Genomic DNA, 18,181 nt, shown 5'->3' on the forward strand with positions numbered 1-18,181 from the left:
ATATATTTCCCAATTTTTCAACAATAATTTTTTTTTTTACTTTTGTAATGAGAAAACATGTTTAAATGTTTTTTTAAAAAATCATGTGCTAAGTACTACTACCAGCAGTTACATACAGCTAACACTTAACTGAACTTCCTCTGAGCCAGGTTCTCGGCCCAGTACATTGCATGTATTTTGCAATTGGAAGTCTCATTTCCATTTCACAGAGGAGAAACCAGAAGACCAGAGAGGTTAAATAACTTGCTCAAAATCAGATAGAGAATGGTAGAGCCAGGACTCAAATCCATCTGTCTTCCTATCAAGCATGTGCTCTTAACCAAGCTGCTATGCAATATTCAACAGCCTACAGAAGCCCAAAGGAGCCATACAGTGTCAAGAAAAAAAAAAGAAGTGTTAAGAGTTTGCCTTACTTTTTAAGCTAATAAGCCAGGCTGTTATTTTTCAAGGTTGTTGGCAGAATACACAAGACCCCTCAATCAGAGGCAGAAGTCTTTACTAATCACAGCCCAGTAACAGCATGAACACACTGTGGGTTTGTATCTGTTCCTCATGCCCTCAAGTCCCACAGGGACAACACAGTGGGGGTGTAGATGACTGCATGCACCCAGGATGAGTTGCAAGAAAGGAGCACTGAACATGGGAGACTCACTGCTTTTATAGCAAGCAGACACAAGCCTGCTCTTCATGAGAGAGGTTACTTCATCCTGCAGCAGTGCTTCCTGCAAACACAATTGTGAGAAAGGTCTTAGGAAAGAGCAGGCAGGGTCTAAACTTGTTGTATGCTGCAAAAATGTGCAGGGCCCACGGCAGACTGTGCTCCCAGCATATAGCCAAGACTCTGAGCTGCAAATTACAAAAACCCAGCTTAAACTTAATTAAACAAGAAAAGGGCAGCAATGGCAAAACATGTACTGACCCATGAAACTCCTCTCTGCCCCTCTCTCCCCTCTCTGTGTGTGTGTGTCTCTCTCTCACTGTCTCTCTCTCTCCTCCTATCCTGTACGTGGTCTCCATTCACAGACAGGCACTCCCCTGTGATCATAAGAGAGCTGCCCGTAGTACCCAATGGAGCATAACAGGCCGTTTCTCACTCCTCAAATAGAAGTCCTAGAATCAAGTCTCAGTGGCTATATCTGGCCTTGATTGGGTCATTTGTCCATCCTAAACCAAACCTTGGGACCAAGGGATAAAGTAATCGCCCATCCATGGGTTACCTGCCCCCTTCTGGAACCAGGATTGGGATCAGTCCCACCCCAAGCATGTACATTAAGAGTGGGATTTTCTTCCCCACAGAATCAGAATGCTGGTAACAGAAGATAAGGCAGTCAACGCTCAGCAGACAAAACAAACATTGTGCTGTGCCCAGAGAGAGATTATCTCTAAGACATCACATACAACAAACAGTGAGCTAGTTGGACTGACAAGATGAAACGTGATGTATTCCAATAAGATTTGCAAAGTTCCACAAATCTCAGTGGTAGTTCCGTGACTGACTGCTGGCACTCCCCGGGACTTCTGACAATTGAGGCAGTTATCAGAAGGCTGGAGCAGCTTGCCTGCACCCAATTACAGTGTGCGTGGGGATTTGCCAATACAGAAAGAGGAAAAAAAAAAAAAGAACAAGGAAACTTTTTTGAGCTAATTAGTATATAACTGATTTCAATGTCCTCCTTCAATCTGATGCATTCTTTTTTTCTGAACTTACCTAAAATTAAGAACCAGAACCAAGAGCAATATTCCAGTATGTCACACCCAAAGGAAAAATCAATTTGCAAGGAAATATCTGAAGTTCCCAGTGTTGCCATTGTTAGCACACAATGTTTCAGATGAGAAGGGAATGTACCCTCATAGTGGTTTGGGTAGCCTGGGATATAAGTTACAGAACCAAAAAGATTGCACCACTCTCAATGCGTGGCCTGAGTCAGTGCTTTTCAGAAGAAAAGCCATTTCTCCTTCACAGCCACCTCCACTACCACCCTGTTCTATTTTCAATGAAGTTGTCTTTAAATTTGTTACAACTGTAACGACGACAGATGAGAATCACCTCCTGTTTCAGTGGCCCCACCTCACAGAAGGGGTAATGACTAAGAACGTCAATCACAGTCTATCCCAGCAAAATGCCCTCGATTCAGTAGAGGCTGGAGCAGAGCATCCATGAGTATGTGAGAGAACAGCACACAGGTACAGAGCGGCCGCCCCAAAAGCAGTTGTTGATTTGAGCTAAATTCACTAAACAGCCCTGCTCTCTTACTTCTACCGTGGGATGCTACTTTGCTTACTTCCACCAATCCACTGAGTAAAAATGGAAATGTCATCATTTTAGAAACTAAGCTTTGTAATTAAAGAGAATGTGTTAGACACAGGAAACCGATCCCAGACCTCACAGGCACTGCTGCCTATTCAGCATCCTGGGTCTCATCTCCTGTTCTTACTGCTTAAAGCCTAATTAACAGAATCCATGCCATTATGCCTAGCTCTCCAATCTTTATTACTGTGGATACTCTTTTCAAAGAAATTCTCGTCCTAGAGCAAGAGCTCCTGGAGGGCAAGGACCATGTACTGGTTATCTCTTGCTGCATAATGAATAACTCCAAAACACAGCAACTTAAAACAGAAACATTTATTTTCTCATAGATTCTGAGGGTCAGGAGTCCAGGAGTCTTAGCTGGGTGCCTCTGGCTCAGAGACCCTCCCAAGGCTGCTAAGTACCAAACAGGACCAAAGTCATCTCAAGGTTCAACACGTGAACAAGCCGAGCTCCCCAACAGGGCTATTGGTAGGAACTAGGTCCTCAGTTCTGGAGATATCAGGTTCCTTTTCTCTGGACCTATTCTTCGGCTAGTTTGCAGTATGGCAGCTGGCTTCTCTCTGAACCAGCCAGAGAATGAATGAGCAAGAGGAAAGCTACAGTCTAATTATAATCTAATCTTAGTGGTTTGCCTATTCTGTTTGCTAAAAGTAAATAACTAGAGTCAGCCCATATTCAAGTGAAGAATATTCACAAGGTCAAGAACACCGGGAAGTGCGGCTCATGAGGAACTGTGAGGCTGCCTACCACCAACCACTTCTCATTCACACGGCTTCTCCTGGCACCTAATAGAGGACCAGGCAAATGGCAAGTTTGACAAAGACCTGTAGTGCCATATTTAATCCAGTCTGAAAGACTCACCAAGTCACATCAACTAGAGTGGAACATATAGAAGGAATAGACAAAGAATGGTGTGGTGAGTATGAATTTTATTCCACCAACTCAAATGTGTAAAAAACACAAAATTTTCTATAATGCCTTCAAATTGTTATTTGAGCCCTCTTCCTGCTAGGGTGGCAAAAATGTAATCTCAGTCCATGGGAATTCACTTCCCCTTTGTCCAGGGTAGTTCACCGATTCAAGAGAGAGGACTTAGTACCAAGTCACGGGGTAAAGGAGAGGGCATCTCCTAAGCCTCAGTTACAGGTGTTGGCTAAATTGTGCCTCATCCCACTTTCTCCTCTATCACTTGTCCACATGCTGAGACTCCTGTCCCTTCAGGGCTGTACTTCTCTGTGCTATTTATGACCCATTGTGAAGCTTCTGGGCCAGAATAGGACACAAGAGTCTCAGCCAAGCTCTCTGTGGCCCATCTTGCTAGATGTCCTGCTCAGACATAGCCCATCTAGGCTTTTGCAACCTCTCTGGACTATGGCCAGGGAGGGGGGCTGACAAACCTCTAGCCCTCCAACCCCTCCACAGTGACATGGGCCCCGAGGCCCTGTATTTGAAGCAGATTGCACCATGGCCCTCTCAGGTCTGTTGACTTTCTGCTCTTCTTGCTGCTTCTCTGTCTCTCTCTCCTCCTCCTCACTCTGAACCCGCCCTCGGTCTGGAGGACATTTCTCTAGTCCAAGAGCAGGAAAGTAGGGACAGAAGGTCTTCTGTGTTGACCTTAAGCATTCCCCTCAGAGGCACACCCCTTCCCCCATCTTCACACTTTCCTATTACACCACGCCCCACCCAGGGCACCTCACTGCTCCCCATCACGGGCCAGTCTCCAGAAACAGAAAGCCAGTCACTAGCAGGTTACCCCACCTTGTCAAGCTCCTCCCCAAGGCAATGAACACACATGGGAATCTAGCCTGCAGAGGAAGGAGGGTAATAAGAAGGGAAGGGGGAATTATTAGAGGAGTTTTATTTCAATGGTGAAGGTTTCAATAAATATTAGTTTTTCCAAAGGCAAATCATCTGCACCAAGCCAGAGGCCTAGAAAGTGCTTAACACTAAAACAGAAAGGATAACATGGGGTCAAAAAACACACATGAAGATGCAAGTCATGCTAGTTACATGGATAGGTGGGAAATGGGAAGGGAGGAAAAGAAGTGCTATGTTCATCTCTCTGTCTGGTGACTTCCTTGCCCACTCTTCCCACTGTCTGGGTCTCACTGTACACAGGCCCACTTCTGCCACCAGGAAGAAACTGCTGGGCGCTGGGGGCTCCTGAGTCCTCTCTGCATGATTTGGGCACACACTGGGGAAGGGCATAGTCTCCACTTGCTCCAGCAGGAAGGGAAGCCTGCAGGGACCCATGCCTCACCTGAGGCCTCTAGAAGGAGATTGGGAATCTCAGGAGGTGGTGGGTGCATTATTTTTCTTGCAAAAATAGCACATGAGTAATTAAAAAACATAAGAATTGAATTATTTAACTACTTTACTGTCTTCAATTTTCTCCTTACTTCTCACATTCAAAAGTTAGCTATTACTAACTCTATTTAATTGGTAAAGAAACTGAGATCAGCAAGACAGGGATTTGGGACCTGAGTTCAGATATTCTGATTCTCACATTAGTGACCTTTCTACGACAATATGGCAAAATGAATGTTTCTAAGTAGAAGAGAATACAAATCTGAACAATTTTCTGGACTAGTGTAAGCAATCAATTTATTTTATTCTTTTCTTCAATAGAGCATCTTGACTGAGGGGAAAAAGGCAAATTTTTATTTCTCCACTTTGTTCCAAATACAAAGAAAGGTGATGACAGCAGGAAAGATTCAAATGTTCTCATAAGATTTCTGTTTGCTTGCTTTCTTTTCTTTTTTTAATAAAAACTGGTAATTGAAGGTGCCAAAGAAAAATCTTAGAGGTATTTCTGTGACTGAATTTGTTCATCTGAGCATACTGCCAATTAACTCAATTGGCAGAGCATCCGGGGAGCAAAGTTTCCCAGGCCAGGTGAGGCACAGTCAGCTTTAGACAACAGGGGAAGCAGCTCAGGATACAATATTCTTCCCTCACAAGAAAGCCAACTCTTTAAAAGCACCAGGTTGATCGTGAGCTACTTGGCATCTTTATTCAGTGTACAAAGGCTAGGCCTGCTCAGGCTTCCCTGTTCTGTGGCTGAGGCACTGTGGACAGAAAGATAGACCTGCTTTAGAAGAGTTTTCTTGCTAACTAGAAGTTCCCAAAGCGGAAGTTGGTGTTTTTTTGTAAACTGGACAATGACTCATAAATATGCCAAGCAGTGGCTGAAGACAGAAAATTTAACCTTTCTCCACATTTTGCTCTATAATTTCTGAAGTATATATAGACACTATTATGAATTAATAAAATACAAATTCACTTAAAAGCATTCTCTAGTTTATAATAGTTTTTGGTCTTATGTACTTTGGCGATAAAATGATGCTTTTAATAGAAAAGTAAAAGTTTTATTTTTTAGAAGTCAGTAATAATGGTTTGTTTACATTATAAAGGAAACTTAACCCTCAAAAATGCTAGGAATCATTGATGTAAGTTACCCAGATGATCCACACTCAAAACATCTTGGAAACAAAAAGATTAAAACTGATCTTGGAATACTCCCCAAGCTAATCTTGCAAATCAATGCATTCCTTGTCAAAATCCCAGCTGGCTTTTTTTTTTTTTTTTTTTTTTTTTTTTTTTTTTGCATAAATTGACAAAGTTATCCTAAAATTCATATGGAAATGCAAGGAATCCAAAATAGCCAAAACAATCTTGAAAAGGAAGAGCAGAGTTGGAGGACTCACACTTCCCAATTTCAAAACCTACTACATAGTTTCAGTAATTAAGATTGTGTGGTACTGGCATAAGGACAGACATACAGATCAGTGGAATAGAACTGAGAATCCAGAAATAAATCTTCACATTTATAGTCGATTGATTTTTACGAAGGGTGTGAAGAATGGGGAAAGAATAGACTTTTCAACAAGTGGTACTGGAACAACTGGATATTCACATGCAAAAGGATTTTTCGGACCCCTACCTCACACTATACACAAAAATTAACTCAAAATGGATGATAAATCTAAACATAAAAGCTAAAACTGTAAAACTCTTAGAAAAAACATAGGAGTGCATCTTTGTGGCCTCGGATTAGGCAATGGATTCTTAGCTTAGTCATCAAAAGCACAAGCAACAAAATAAAAAATAAGTAAATGGGACATCATCAAGTTACAAACTTTTTCTACCTCCAAGGACCCCATCAAAAAGGGAAAAAAAAACTCACAAAAGGGGAGGACATGCCACATACTATCTGATAGGGGACTAGAATTCAGGATATATAACAAATTCTTACAACTTAAACCAAAAAGCAAATATCCTAATTTTTAAATGGGCAAAGGATTTGATAGACATTTCTTCAGCAAAGATGTACAGATAGCTAATGAGCACAAGCAAAAATAGTCAACATCATTAGCCTTGAGGGAAACACAAATCAAAACCACAATGAGGGACCGCCTTACACTGACTAGGACAACTGGAATCAAAAAGACAGACAGTAACAAGTATTAGCAAGAATGTCGAGAAACGGAAACCTTCATACACTGCTGGTAGGATTGCAAAACAGCATAGCTGCTTTGAGAAGCAGTTTACCAGTCCTTCAAAATGTTAAGTGCAGTTATCCTATGACCCAGCAATTTTATGCCTAGGTATGTATCCAAGAGAATCAAAAGCACATATCCTCACAAAACTCATACACAAATATTCATAGTAACATTAACTATAATAGCCAAAAAGTAGAAATAACCCAAATATTCATCAGCTGAGGAACAGATAAACCAAATATGGTATATACACATAATGGAATGTTGTTAGGCAATCAAAAGAAAGGAAGCACTGATGCATGTTAAAATATGAATGAACCTTTAAAATAGTATTGCAAGTGAAAGAAGCCAGTCACAAAAGGCCACATTTTGCATTACTCCACTTTTATGAAATGTCAGGAATAGGCAAATCCATAAAGATGGAGAGTAGATCAGTGGTTATCAAGGGCTGGGGCTGACTGCTAATGGATATGAGATGTCTCCTGGGGTAAGGAAACTGTTCTGACATTTGGTAAGTGGTAATGGTTGTATAATTCTGTAAATATGCCAAAAATTACTAAGCCGTACAGAGGTGAGCAAACATTTTCTGTGAAGGGTCAGTTAGTAGATATTTTAGGCTTTTGAGCCCATATGATCTTATTAGACCTACTCTGCCATTGTAGAACAAAAGCAGCCATAGATAGTATCTAAATGAGGGTGCATGGTTGTGTTTGAATAACACTTTATTTACAATAGGCAGCATCTTCACCCCACAGGTATAGTTTGCCAATCCTTACTATAAACAATGAACACTTCTGAGGCAGAGACCATGCTTTATTCATTTCTATGTCTCTAATGGCCTAGCCAGTAGGAAGAACTCAACATATGCTTACTTGAACTGGACTGGAATGACTTTGCACCATCTCCCGCCCTTGGGCAAAGGAAGGTACCAGCATTTCTCATTCCTCTCAGCCTTTGGCATCACCTAGGGCTGTAGTGACCGGCTGTATGCTGGTTGGCTGTGGAAGAAGTCCTGGTGCCTCAGACAGCGGAGCCTAAGATTGCAAACAAGGGGATAGAAATAGAGTAAGTTCAAGTGCTAAAGATTAAAACATGGAGCCCATTTAACACTTGAATTGCCTCATTCCTAAAAGAGCAGAGCTGGGGCTAAGTGTCTCAAGAACTACCCTGCCTAGAGCTGTAACCTTAGTACAGAGCCAGCCATCCCTAACAGATCTACCACATCAAGTAGAAACAGAGTCTGCGGTTCTTGTCTGAGAAAAGGCTTCAACCTACTGTTCTAAACCTAGTTAATAAGGCTCTGCTACAATCCTTACCTAAGAAACTCATCTGCGATATCTGTTCAACTGCTCCAAGGAGAGAGCATGGATAAATTACAGCATTTGCCATCCTGACTTAATGGGGTTGCTTCAGATTGTGCATGTTCTAAAACTATTTGCTCCAGCAAGGCTAAAAAGAGAGATGGAGAGATGAGATTTGTATTACATTAAGAGCAGTGAGGGAAAATAGGGCATATTTTTCCTCCCTGGGTTTTCCCCGCAATGGACGATGGGGATGCTCCATTGATCATCTCTGCTCTTGCATTTGCATGTCTCGGCTGTCCCCAAATAACACAGCCCTGCTGCCATCCCTTTGGGAAAATATCACAGCATGAGCAATAAGGACAAGCTTTCAGCGTTCTTCCAGTGGTGGGGATAGATATAAGTCTTCCATACCCTCTGGCCTATTTAGAGCTTAGTGACCTAAGTACATTGGCTTATTATAGACATGGTTGAAACTGAAAATAATTACAGATATATAACTACTCATTTCTATAACACTGTGTTCCAGTTGTCAGATACTCAAGTGGAGAATATGATGGGATATGTAATAAGGGAGCTTGTTAAGGAGTCTTCTATGTAGCAGCACATGTCAGATAGAAAAGGTGTTGCAGATATGCTTCTTTTCTTTGCATGAGGCTAATTTATATGTTTATAATGTCTAGAAACACAGAGTATGAGGTTTGGAAGATATAGTTACTCAATGAATCAATCTGAGTGGCTTTTATTGTCTTTTTAAAATTTCAGATATCAGAGGGGAAAACCCATTGAGCTAGAAGGGACATGAGAAGTATATGTATCTGGTATCCTTTATAAAGCCCCCTGGGAGCAAAGATAAATAGATCACAAGCTGACAACTGGAACCAAAAAGCCTGTCTGAGTTCCAGACAAGTACACATAACTCAGTAATTCTTCATGGCTGCGATGTTCTATAATTACCAACTGGACCCCTTGCTGCATCCCAGTGGACAGTATTTCAGAAACTGGTACTTAAGGGATCAGGTAAGTAGAAGCCATGGACACAAGGATAGACTTTCCTCATTGAAGCTGTTAAGTGCCTTGCTAACATTTTTACTTATAGAATTTCCAGCTTCAAAAAAATGTCATTATGTGAATTTGCCTCAATAAATTAAAAACAAAAGGCTGTGGGACGTGGTCAGGCTTTGTGTCCCCACCCAAATCTCATCTTGAATTGTAATCCCCATCATCCCCATTATCCCCACAGGTCAAGGGAGAGACCAGGTGGAGGTAATTGAATCATGGGGGTGATTCCCCCATGCTGTTGTTCTCTTGATAGTGAGCGAGTTCTCACAAGATCTGATGGTTTGATAAGGAGCTCTTCCCTGCTTCGCTCAGCACTTCTCCTTCCTGCTGCCTTATAAAGAAGTCCCTTGCTTCCTCTTTGCCTTCCACCATGATTGTAAGTTTCCTGAGGCCTCCCAAGCCATGCTAAACTGTGAGTCAATTAAACCTCTTTCCTTTATACATTACCCAGACTCAGGCAGTTCTCTATAGCAGTGTGAAAATGGGCTAATACAAAGTGTCATTAGGACACTTTCAGCTACAAAAAACTGAACTTACTGAGAAGTTTAAACAATAATTTATCAGTTCATATAACAAGTAGACTAGAGGTAGGAAGGGGACCAGGCATGCTGCATTATAGTCCCAGCTTCATAGCTCTGCAATTCCTTCCATTACCTCCTGTGCTGGTTTCCACCACAGGCTTGTAGTAAGATGGCGACAGCTAGTCAAGGCATCCTCTGGCAATCTCAAAGTTCAAACAGCATAGGTCCAATATGCAAGTGCCTATCAGGCCTCTAATTTACCCCTATCTAATTTGCTCATATCATTGGCCAAAGCAAGTTACCTTGCCAAGCCCAGAGTCCGATATGGGAGACGCTGCAAAAGAGTGTGAATATTGAGAGACATGGTCCCTTGGGGGCCATGAATGAAAAAGTCTACTACCCTAAAAATTTGTCATCTTGTAGTCCCATCTGTCCCTAATTCTGTGTCCCAGTTCTTCTCATGGTGCTCCTGCCATCTCCAGTGAACTGTCACCTTTAGCAGCTTTCTTTATACCCACAACCTAGACCACAGATAACCTACGAAAGGCAGCTACACTATGGTCTCTTCAGTCCAGGACTTTTTTCAGATTCTACCTCCTTCATTTTTCTTTGAAGTTCTCCTCTCTCATCTGCTTATCCTTCTTTCTATCTATAAATGTTACCATGTTCACCCTTTCTGTCTGGCCTCTTCCAAATGACAGCTGCTACTTAGAACAAGCTGGCTGATTTTTATTATTGGGCTTCAACCCAAATACTGCCCCTTAGATTGCCTTTTTTATTTCTATGCATCAAAGATGACTTGTAAGTGATGCCTACCCCTGGGCTCCATCTGGGTTTCTGGGTTCACCACCCTTGACTCTGTTTGCTGAGGAAAGCACTCAGGCATCTACATTTGACTCATGGTCTTGAGTCCTTGACTTGGAATGCATTTGGGACCCCAGTTCCTCTAGGACTATAAGTTTCTCCTCCTCTCTCCAAAAGACTTGAGTTCCATTCTGAAGCCCATCCCAGAAGTGAAGAGTCTGCTGTAGACTGACAAACTCCCCCAGCACTAAGATGCCCAACATCCCAAATGCTGGACCCCATCACTTTCCACTGTCTGCTTAGGACACCCTGACACTTCTTGTGTGGACACAATCCAGCCAGTTTAAGCATTAGACAGGGATTCATGGGCTCACATAATCAAACCATAGAAAGGAAAACTGGTCTCCGAAATGGTGGACACAGGAAGTGGAACAGAGCTAGGCCTGCTTTCCAGCCTTGCCTCTCTACATGGCTGTTTATAAAGGTTGGCTTCACCTCCACTCTCTAAAGACAGTTCTCTCCAGTGACAGGAACCATAGCCACCGACAGCTGTAGAATCTCCAGTGGGTATGAATTTCAACAGCTGAATAAAAAGCCCTTAAGTTTCTACCAGAGCAGATGATTTTATGCCAAACCATTTAGCAATAAAGAGAGAAGAAAGACAGAGGCTTATAGTGAGAAAGGAAAGAAACTTTCTGAGGAATGTGAGCCTCCTTTCAATCATCAGGCCCAGCTAGGCACGAGAACGAGGCCACAGTCACATCCCACTTCCCCTTCTGAACTAAGTAATCATCTCTTGAATATGCTTGCTATGTGGAGTCTAGGCTTATTTTCATAAGCAGCTCAAAATTAACATAATGATACCACATGCTGGATACCATTAAGTCATAATCAACAATGTATAGCCAATAAGTAATTCATGACATTTCTGTAAACCAAAGACAATTCCTGACAAGCAACTTTATGTCATCTCCCCACGTGTCCCCCTGCTTTTGCCTTTAAAAACTTGCTTGTAACAAACAGAACTCATATCCAAGATCACTTGGGCCTGAATCTTCTGAGCAGTTATCCTCCTCTTGGCCCAAATAAACTCCTTACTTATATTAATTTTGCCTCCGTTCTTCCTTTAGGTTGACAGTAGCTTCTTTAATAACATTAATTTTTGCTTTCTCTTCCCACACTGTTTTGACCTGTAGAAGAGAAGGGGGCACCAAAACAGGAGGGTGAATAACAAGCAGGCAAAGCCCACAGGACACCCAAGTTCCTGGGCAAACAAGCCCACGGGGGTCTCAATGTGCTCTTCACGGAGTTCACAGGTGGTAGGGCAAGACCCATGAAGCTGTCTCCCCCTTAAGAAGGCTAGGGAGATGCTTTTATGCCCTTGTTTGGGTGCATAAATCCAAAAGCCCTTATCCACGACCTTTGGAATCAAATGAGTTTAAGTACTTTTCAGGTTTCTAAAACAAAATACAGGGTAGTACACAAGACATACACCCCATGGACTATAGAGCAGCCCCCATAGTCAAATTCATTAAATATTTTATGGTAAAAATATGTAAATATTCACACTTTTTAGGATAAATAATGTTTATATAGACACTCCTTTAGTTTAGGTCAGGGCAGGTTTTGCTACTAAATGCATAATATAGAAAGTTGGTTTTCAGAGTCTGGAGATTTGAGAATGATGGTTAAGAGACTGTGGGTCTAGACTAGAGATGTAGAAAGTGATAACTAAAAGCCTGGACTATTGGTTCCCAGGGTTAGAGACCAACTCTGACCACAGCTGGGGTCTGTGATTGATTGAGCCATGTGCCTGCTCCTGTGTCCTGTGCCCCTACCGCCAGCCAAGCCTCCACCATTCAGAGCACTGCAGAGCAACCCTTCCCCATCCTTCCCACCTCACTGCCACCACCTAAGAACCTAGTTCTAAGAAGGAACTGGAACCATCCCAATTGTCCCACAGAACTTACGTTTATGGTCTTTTTGATCAAACATAGAAATTGAGCCTCTCAGTCTTAAAGCTTAAAACTTAACATCTGTCTTATCTGAGTTCCTTCCTCAGGAAACCAATCCTCAGACCTGGTAGCATCAAAGAACTGAAATTCACCTAATCACCGATCTAGACAATTCAATGCCAGAAGCTTCATTTCTTTTGATTGCTTCTTTACCCCTTCCTAACCCTTCTTTCCCCACCATCCCCACCACTCTACCCACCACAGGTAGCTACATTCTTTCCTTGCTATATAAACCACCAATTTTAGTTGGTTGGAGGGACAAATTTGAGACTTACGTCCCATCTCCTCAGCAGTCACACCCAAACAAAGCCTTCTTCCCTGGCAATGCTTGTCTCAGTGATTGGCTTTCTGTACATCAAGCAATGGAACCTAGATCAGACCCCTGGCATTTTGATAATAGAACCTACACTAAAAATTGTGAACCTGAAATAATCAAAAGGATCAGAATCCAGTTTTAAAGAACTTATTCACACAAAAATCTGAGAATATCCATCCTAAAAACACAGACTCCAGAGTAATGGGATCAGTGCTTCAGACTTAAAAGGTCTTGCTCACATAGGCAGAAAACAAAGAAATTTAGTAGGATTATAACATTTTTCTACACAAGATCAGTTTATGAATTACAACTTACAGTTCGATGTCCTTTTCATACAGCTTATTTTCATTTCCTTTCCAATTTAAAAGAGTGTACTTATCATTCCATCTTAGACAACTAAGTAACGAAGTCCTTACATGAGAAAAATAAGAGAGAAGTTAATCTATAATGACAGTCAACAGTTGGAAAAGAAGTCTTCCCTGGGGTCCTTTAGTCATTTACAACATTTTACAAACCAATATAGGTAAGGAAAAAGGCTAATCTATAATCAGAGAAAGTTTATAACTCCCTGTTTACCTGACTCAGGTCCCATAATCACATTCTCTTAAGGTTCAGAATATTTTAAGATTCCAACAGCTTAGACTTTGAATTACCTATTTTGACATAGTAGATCACTCACCTCCTGGTAGGAAGCCATCGGTCTCACTGTCACCTGGCCCAACACTTCTGTTTCCCTAGATTATTACAAGATGTCCACAACCACAGATCTTTCCTCTCCACCTGGACTCTCACGCTCACAAAGTTCTAAACATCTCGTAATAGAACCCAACTTTCTACCCATTCAAACTGTCAGGTCTTCACATGCAAGCCTGGACTCAGAAAGTCTAAAGTCCTGCCTGCCTCAGCTAATCAACCCCCACCCCCACACCCCCGCCTGCATTTGCCATTATCCCTGATTGCCCTGTGGAGCTTCCCCCAACAGAAGCTTCCCCTCACCCCACCCTGCCATCTTAACTACTCTTACGCCTTACCCCACCCGCCACTGTAACTGAACTTATGATAGTGTATACTCCCTGCCCCTACCCCCACCACTGTAACTGATCTTACTCTGTAACTTTCCACTCCCCACCCCAAATCTACAAAACCAACTCCTATCCCACTGCCCTTTTCGGACTTAGCCCACTTGCACCCAGGTGAATAAACAGCCATGTTGCTCACACAAAGCCTGTGTGGCGGCAGGTGGGGGGTCTCTTCATTCAAAGCGTGCATTTTAACACAAACTATTTCACTGTGACTTCTGAAACTCATGGCCTATCATCAGCAAAATGCCATCTGTCCTTAACCTCTTCTCTGAATGCTCATTTCCAGTATAAAGGAGGAGAGCCTTATCCTCTTCTCTGAGTGTTTCCTTCTATTTCTTTCTCTTCTGAAGCCAGGCTCTTCCCTGAGGACACTGCTACCCACCCAATACCCCCACACAGCCCCCTCAAGATTTGTTTTATCTCACTCGTCTGGTACCACTGAGCTTGTGAGTGGGAAGGTGTCCCACTTCTCACTGCTACTTTCAGAACTCCATTCCTCCCCTATAAACTGTTATAATAATATTTATAATAAGAAATGTATATTTGGTTTTCACCTCCGTTTCTTGAAACACAGCTCCTAAAACTCTTGGGGTCTCCAAAGTGATGTGTCGTTTTTGTGTGCCAATGAGGTGACTGATGGGTGGCAGCTCCTGGATAGCCTCAGAGTGAAGCTAGCTGTCCAGGAAACCAACCATGTGATGAGAAGTTTGAAACTTTCAAAACCATTCCTCCGCCTCCAGGGAGGAGATGGGCTGAAGGTTGGATTGATCACCAGTGGCCAATGGTTTAGTCAATCATGCATATGTAATGAAGCCTCCATAAAAACCCAAAAGAAACAGGATTTAGAGAGATTGTAGGTTGCTGAAAGTATGAAGGTTCTGGGAGAGGGCACAGAAGCTCTGCCCCTTCCCCTATACCTTGCCCTATATACCTCTTAATCTATACACTTTGTAATATCCTTTATAATAAATGGGTAAACCTAAGTAAAGTGTTTCCCTGAGTTCTAAGATCTGCAATAGCAAGTAAATCAACCCCTAAGCGGCACTTGGGAATGTCCAACGTATAGCCTGTTGGTCAGCAGGGCAGATCTCAACTTGGGACTTACAACTGGCATCTGGAGTAGGGGGCAGTCTTTGTGGGATGACGTCCTCAATCTGTAGGATCTGATGCTGTCTCCAGGTAGGTAGTGTCAGAATTGAATTAAATTGGAGGATGCCCAGCTGGTGTCCACTGAAGAATTGGTTTAGGGTTGGGAGAAACTCCTGCACATTTTGGTACTTAGAGGTGGAATATTCTGTGTTGAGTATTGACTGAGTGTGGAGGCAGGTGGATCACCCGAGGTCAGGAGTTCGAGACCAGCCTGGCCAACATGGTGAAACCGTGTCTCTACTAAGAATACCAAAAATTAGCTGGGTGTAGTGGCGGACACCTGAAATCCTCGCTACTCAGGAGGTTGAGACAGGAATATCACTTGAACTCAGGAGATGGAGGTTGCAGTGAGCCGAGATCATGCCATTGTTCTCCAGCCTGGGCAACAAAAGCAAAACTCCGTCTCAACAAAAAAAAAAAAAAAAAAAAAGAATAGGAAAAACAATTTGGTTCTTCCTATCTTTTCCGTAAACTTCCCCACCCCACCCCACACAGAGCTTCTGTGAAGCTTGTACACTGTTCAATCCCTCTATTGCTCCTTTTTGTAGGAGACATTTAAAGGTCTCCAAGCGACTCCGCTCCATTTCCCTCTCTCTCCAAGACCACTCTTGTACTAACACTTGATGATTTCAATATTCACGCAGATGACACCTCGAGGATCTTTATCTCTCAGTTTCTTGATCTTCTCATCTCCAATTATTTTGTCCACCCTACCTCTGCTCTCCCCCACCTTATTCTACGGCATTACCACTTACTGCACTCCTCCACAATCTGTGTTTCACATATCCTATTTTCCAAACATCATCCTTTATCTCTCCAGCTTATTCCCTCTGTACTGGAACACCAGCGATTCTTAGCCCAGAGCCGGATGTTTAACACAGCCATCATTGCACTGTCTGCTTGTATCCTGACCTCTCTTACTAGGCTCAGTGGTCCATTGTTATCATCAGTCCTTTGAAAACACAATCAACATCATTGCTCCTCTCTTCCTCTGTCACACTCACCTGCCAGAAAACCCAGCCCTGGTTAAATTTGCCTTTCTGCCTGTGCCACACGCACACAGCTGAAAGTGTCCAGAGAAAAAGCATGTAGCTAGGACGTCTTGTCTCCATGTAAACTCATGACAGAAACCTCTAGTGGGCCTGTAGTTCTGTTTGTCACTCTGACCACGTTCCCTCAGTCAATTCATGCCCCTACTCCATGATGAGTAATTCACACCCTCTCTCTTCTCAAATTGCCCACCCTCTTCCCATTCCTACTCTCCACCAAAGATCTTGCCTTTTATCTCACAGAGAAAATAGAAACAAGCCGAAGAGAAGTTTCACATGCTTCCATGTGTTTTTCTCACCCTCGCTTGCTCATACTCACACTCTCCTTCCTTCCATGTGGTCTCTCATTTCAGCCTTCCTCTGGGTGTTTAATTCAAACTTCTCCTTCTGAAGATCATCAATCCCATCTCACTTTTTCTTACTACCAAGGAGTTCCATTACAGTCACCCCACAGGGGTAGCTTCAGCCCTCAAGACCACCTGACTTGTTTCGCAGGGCTCCAACTCCAAAATCCCAGTATGAAAAATCTGACTGGCCCAGTTCAGGTCATGGGTTCACCTCTAGTCAATTAGCTGTGGGCATTGCACAAGAAGGCCTTAGAAAGTGGCCATGCTCTGAATGGGGGGTGTAGGGCAGTAGGAAATAGAGGATAGCAACTAGCCAAAAACAAACAAAACAGAAACCCCTCCGAAAGTCTATCTGCTACTGGGGAAAACTGCACAAATACAACATGGCACATGTAAATTTAGAGAACAAAGCTTTTCAGAAACTACGGGAACAAAGAGATGTCATTACAAAAGGCATCTGAGGAAAGCACAGCTACAATGTATTTTGGTCTGTGTCCCCTAGACCGTGTCTCAGAGCCCAGAACTGGCTCTATTGATCTTTATAATCCAGTATATTACATGGTAGCTAGCATTCAATATTTGCTGGATTGAACGGAATCCCCTAAAAGATAATGAAAAAATAAATGACAGCATCATGGGCACTGCAATTCTGCTTGTCTATAAAAAGAAAGAATTCAAGTTTTCCCGGAGAACTGAACTTTTCTCAAGCACTGAATATTGTGAAGGACTGTGAAGAGAAATCTTTATTTGGGTGACATTTGGTCACATAATGGACAATGGCCTCATCTCAGGCTTTGCAAAAGATTCAGAAATGCCTTTCAACTGCCTGTTTCTTATATTATCTTTCTCTAGAGGCCAAGGACATAACACTACCTCATAACTCCAGGATGGCATTTCCACAGAGTGATGAACTAAGCCGGTAGAGGAGGCTGCTTTCTGCCCAAACACAGGAATAGAGCTGAGGAATCCCAGAGATGTGGCTTTGAGCCATGGGTGGGGGCTGGGAGGCAGAAAGGTATGTCTGAATCACCTGGAAGAATTTTTCAAGATATGAATCATCCCTCCAGAGTGACTCTAAAATCATCCGGTCCCTGAAATAAAGGTAAAGAGGGGATCAGAAGATTCCTGGCATATATGTTCTGAAAAATACCATTCTCTCCTTCTCCCTCCCCCTCACTTTCTTGAATACCAATGACCCTGAGTGATGCATGTGTTTGATAAGTCTTTCTCAAATATCAGCATATATTTTATGTATGCATTTATATGCCATCTCATTCCAGAAAGGATGGCAGATGGCGCACAAGGATACATAAAATACAAAAAAGGAGCATAAAAAATAGAAACAAAATGCCAAAGAGGAAAAAAAAATTGGAAATTCAAATGCTAGTAGCCCTAAGTGCACTTTCATGATGTTCAGCTGGTGTGAATTCAAGAAAGGCTGTGCTCACTGAGAAGGGACACCAAGCCAGGGGTTCAAGGAGCATGAGCTTCAGGCACTGGAACATTGGCTGGAGAAGCTGACCATTTGTCACCAGGATGAAGACCTCTGAATTAAGTTCTCACCAGACGGAAGCAACCCCACCTGAAAGGGAGGTGGGCTGCAAGGGTCCCACTTTGTAAAATTTGAGTTATAGAAGGGTCCCCACGAGAGGGCCTAGGCAAGATAGTACTTGGAACTTCAGGAATTCACAGGGAAGGGAGAGTGTTATTAGGTCTTCTTAC

Source organism: Cebus imitator, unplaced genomic scaffold (assembly GCF_001604975.1).
Source record: "Cebus imitator isolate Cc_AM_T3 unplaced genomic scaffold, Cebus_imitator-1.0 Scaffold95, whole genome shotgun sequence".
NCBI classification, from domain to species: Eukaryota; Metazoa; Chordata; class Mammalia; order Primates; family Cebidae; genus Cebus; species Cebus imitator.